Source organism: Penaeus vannamei, chromosome 36, assembly GCF_042767895.1.
Source record: "Penaeus vannamei isolate JL-2024 chromosome 36, ASM4276789v1, whole genome shotgun sequence".
In the NCBI taxonomy this organism is placed as follows: Eukaryota; Metazoa; Arthropoda; class Malacostraca; order Decapoda; family Penaeidae; genus Penaeus; species Penaeus vannamei.
Window position 1 is genome coordinate 8281304 of NC_091584.1, and position 5000 is coordinate 8286303.

The following is a 5000-nucleotide window of genomic DNA, read 5'->3' on the forward strand; positions in this document are numbered from 1 at the left end:
TAATGATAATTATGAAGATGATAGCATAAATTAATAATAATAATAACAATAATAATAATAACAATGATGATATTGAAAATAACGACAAATGTATAACAAAAAAGCAAAAAAGATAATAACTAAAACAAAAAATAATAATAATAAAAAAGGAAAAAACAAAATTATGTCATAATTATTGATCCACACTATCATCATTATCAAAATTATTATTATGAAAATAATATTGATGATAATGATGATGATGATAATGATGAAGATGATAACAATAATATATTAGAAATGATGCGTAAAAGTTATAAAATTTAACAATAAATACAATAACAATAATGATAGTGAATAACGATAATAATGATGGTGATAATAACAGTGATTTTTAATGATGGTGATAATGCCAATGATAATGAAAAAATACATTTCTATTGGCACTAACAAAGTGATTTATAATAATGATAATAATGATAACAACAACAACAATAATAAAGATAGCACTATAGATAAAAGTAATATATACTAAAAATGATGATAATACCAATAACAATGATGATAGTAACGATAATAATATCAATAGAAATAAAAATGGTCAAATTGATAATAACGATAATGAGGACAATACTAATGATAATAAAACGATTTTGAAAATATCGATAATGATAATAAGGATAATAATAAAAATAAGAATAATGACAATAATAATAACAATGATAGTGATAACTGCTTTTTTCTCATCATTACTACTAGTATCACTATTATTATTATTATCACTATCATTATTACTATTAGTAGTAGTTGTTGTATCATTTTATTATTATTATTATTATTATTATTATTATTATCATTATTATTATTATTATTATTATTATTATTATTATTATTATTATTATTATTATTATTCTCATCATCATCATCATTATTATTATCATTATTATTATTATTTATAATTTGAGTGCTATTGGTGACAATAATTATAATCATTGTACTAGTAAGATAGAGAATGGATATTAACAGTAATAAAATTAACAGTAATGAAACTTATGTCACGATAAAGTTGGGTTATGACACACCTTAGTAAAAAAAAAATCCTTCTTCTGAGTTATCTTTCGTAAGATCCGGATCACGCAAAAAAAAAAAAAAAAATATATATATATATATATATATATAATAATGGCATCTAATTTAGGCTACGACACATTTCTGGCAGAACTATAAAACTCTGTTCATAACTTTTTTGAGATATCCTGCCAACCAAAAAACTAACCCACACTACCAAATACATAACTTCCTTGGTAATAGGAAAGATGATGATCATGATAAAGGTAACGATAGCAATGATAATAATGATAACGATAATAAAAATGAAAATAGGAATAGCAATAACAATAATGAATAACAACACCAATAGCAATAATAATGTCATCAATGATGATAACAATATTAATAAAAATAATAAAAATAATAATAATAATAATAATAATAATAATAACAATGATAATAATGATTATAATAATTATAATAATAATAGAAATAATAATAATGATAGTAGTTGTAGTAATAATGACAATAATAACAATAATAATAACAATGGTAATAAATAATAACAATAAAAACAATATTAATGATAAATAAAAATGGCAACTATAACAGTAGTGGTAATAATAATAGAAATGATGCTAATACCAATAATAGTAATAATATGATGAGTGTTAATAATAATAACAACCACATTACTAACGCAACTGTTACCACCACTACTAATAATAATAACAATAATAATGTAAGTAAAAATAATAATACGAATATATAATGACAATAATAATCATGATAAGAATAATATTAGTATCATTATTATCATTTACAATAATAAAAAATATACAAAAAAGTAATAATAATGATAATAATAATAGCAATAATAATGATAATGATAACAAAATAATCATCATTATTGTTCTCATTATCATAATAAAAATCACAACAATAATTATGATAGTAATAATAATGATGATAAAAAACAGGAAAACATTCATACTGATATTCACAAGAATAAGGGAAATACAGAAAAAATAGAATAATAAGACTAAGAATACATATAATGATGATAGGAAAAATTTGATCAATATATTTCATATACTTATAATGATAATGATAGTATTGATAATAATATTAATAAAAACAATTATAATAATAGTAATGCTACCAATTATGATCTATTCATAATAATCGTGATATTCATAATGATGATGATGATGATGATGATGATGATGATGATGATGATGATGATGATGATGATAATAGTAATAATGATGATTATGATGATGATGATGATGATGATGGTGATGATAGTAATGATGATGATGATGATGATGATAATGATGATGATGATGATGATTATGATGATGATGATAATGATAGTAATGATGATGATGATGATGATGATAATAACAACAATAGCTGTAATAATAGTAATAGCAGTAGTTGTTGTAACAAAAATTATGATAATGATAACAATAATGATGATAATAATAATAACCATGATTAAAATAATAATAATGATAATCATAAAAATAACAATAACACGATCAACAACAACAATAATGATAATGGCAATAATAGTGATGTTTATATTGTTAACATTTCTGTGTGGAATTCATGATGAACAGATTGTAACAGGAACAACGAAGGGAAGGGCAAGAAAACACACGAATATGCCGAAGGCCTTTTCGCTATTACGAAGGTATGCCCTGACGAAGCAATAGCGAAAAGGCCTTCGGCATATTCGTGTGTTATCTTGTTCTTCCCTTCGCTGTGCCTGTTGTTAACATTTCTATTACTAATGCTACTAATTAAAAAATAATAATGATGATAATAATAATAATTATGATAATCATAATGGTAGTGGCAATAATTTTAATAATAATAATGACAATAACAATCACATCATCATTATCATTATTATGATTATTGTTTTCATTACCATTATTATCACTATTATCATAATGATATAAATGATAAGGATAAGGATAATTGTGATAATAACAAAAGCAACAACAACAAAAATGATACTACTAACAATAATAATGATGATACTAATGATAACAGTAAAAGGAACCATAATGATTCGTACTGATAATAATGATAATCATATATATAAAGAGGAAAATGAGGATGACAATGATAATCAATATCAGCAAAATAATTAAAACAATAATGATGATCCTGTTAATAATAATCGTAATTATGATAAAAATAGATGATAATAATAACAATATGTACGGATAATAATGATAATGATAGTAATAACCATAACAAGAATAGTGATATTACATTTTAAAAGTTGTAAGAATAATCATTGTAATGTTTTTTGTCTTTATTTCTATCATTATTATGATCAACGTTATCATTATCACCGGTATATTCCTTTTATAAATTTCATTGTCATTGCAGTTGACCTATTCATGATTATCACCATTTTCTTATGATTGTTAAGAAAAAACATAATCGTTATTAATACCGTTATCATGTTTTTCTAAAGTATTATCATCATTATTCACTGATCTTTCTAAGCATGATTTTATGAATACTGTTATCATCATCCTTATTATTGTTATTATCTTCACATTTATTATCATTATCGTTATCATTATCTCCAAACTTCCTAGTTTGATTATTTGGAATTCCATAAATATCATTTTCATTATTCTTGTGGTCGTTTCCTAATCATCATCACCAATACCATTATTATTCATTATCATCATTCATACTATAAGTGAATATCATTACTATTACTTTTTTTCTCTTTGCTTTTATATTTAACACCAAAATCAGCTGTGGAAAGGTATGAATGAGACCGAATACCTTCACAATACGAGAGATATTCGTTCTCATTCACACCTCATTCATTTGTCACCATGAATACGGTTCACCAAATCAGTGTTACCACTTTTACCTCTGTGCATATACATTTTAAAATCATTATCATCTTTCATTAAAACATCATAACCTCAAATTCTATCAGTGTTATTACATCATCAATATCATTACTGACATTTCATTATTTCAATCATATTTGAAATTGCAGTATGTTTTGTAACTATGTTGTTATACTAATTATTGGCACTAATTAGCTATGGTGTGTTTTTTCTGTCGTTTCTACTATTGCCTTTGTAATTATCAATATATTCAATTACAATCTCATTTGTTTTTCCTATAGCATTTCATTACTTTTATTTACATACAAATGGTGTTTGTTTTGTCGTTATTTTTGACTGGTAGAGTTACTAAAGAGAATATTAATACTGCGCGAATTAAAAATTATATTCAAGCAAACACACATGCACTCACACGCGCACGCACGCACGGACACCTCCACGAACACTCACGCACGGACGCACACACGCTCGTTCTCTCTCGTCTTCTTTTCTTATTATCACTTCCTCATATTCACCTTCATTCTCTCCCTCTTTCCCTCGCCTTCGTCCTCACTCACTTTCTCACTCGCACGCACTCTCATTTTCTCATTCACTCAAGTATCATTTTATGACTTATACCATCTCTCACTTTTTCACTCACACTCTCTCTTACTTTCTTATTCATCCCGATCTCATGTTCTCACTTATGCCTACTCACATTTTCTTACTCACCCAAATCTCACTTTCTCACTCACATCCACTCTTACTCCCTCATTCACACCCACTCTCACTTTCTCACTCACACCTACTCACTCTTTCTTATTCACCCCACTCTCATGTTCTCACTTTTTCTTACTCACTCAAATCTCACTTTCTCACTCACACCCAACTCTCACTTCCTCACTCATACTAATACTCACTTCCTCATCCACAACCACTCTCATTGCCTCACTCATGTGAAATCTCACTTTCTCACCTACAACGACTCTCACTCACCTTTTCTCACTCCTCCTCATTCTCCCTCACGCCCAACCACACCCATTTCCATATTAACCCGCAAAATATGCATTATGTACTTCCTCCTTCTTTTCCACTTGC

General features: G+C 26.0%; 1 long non-coding RNA gene across 1 annotated transcript in view; it reads right to left on the reverse strand.

Moving 5' to 3' along the window:
• The window catches only part of LOC138859413 (uncharacterized), a 71858-nt gene that overhangs the window by 63929 nt on the left and 2929 nt on the right, over positions 1 to 5000 (reverse strand). The gene's annotated exons all lie outside the window — the stretch shown is intronic.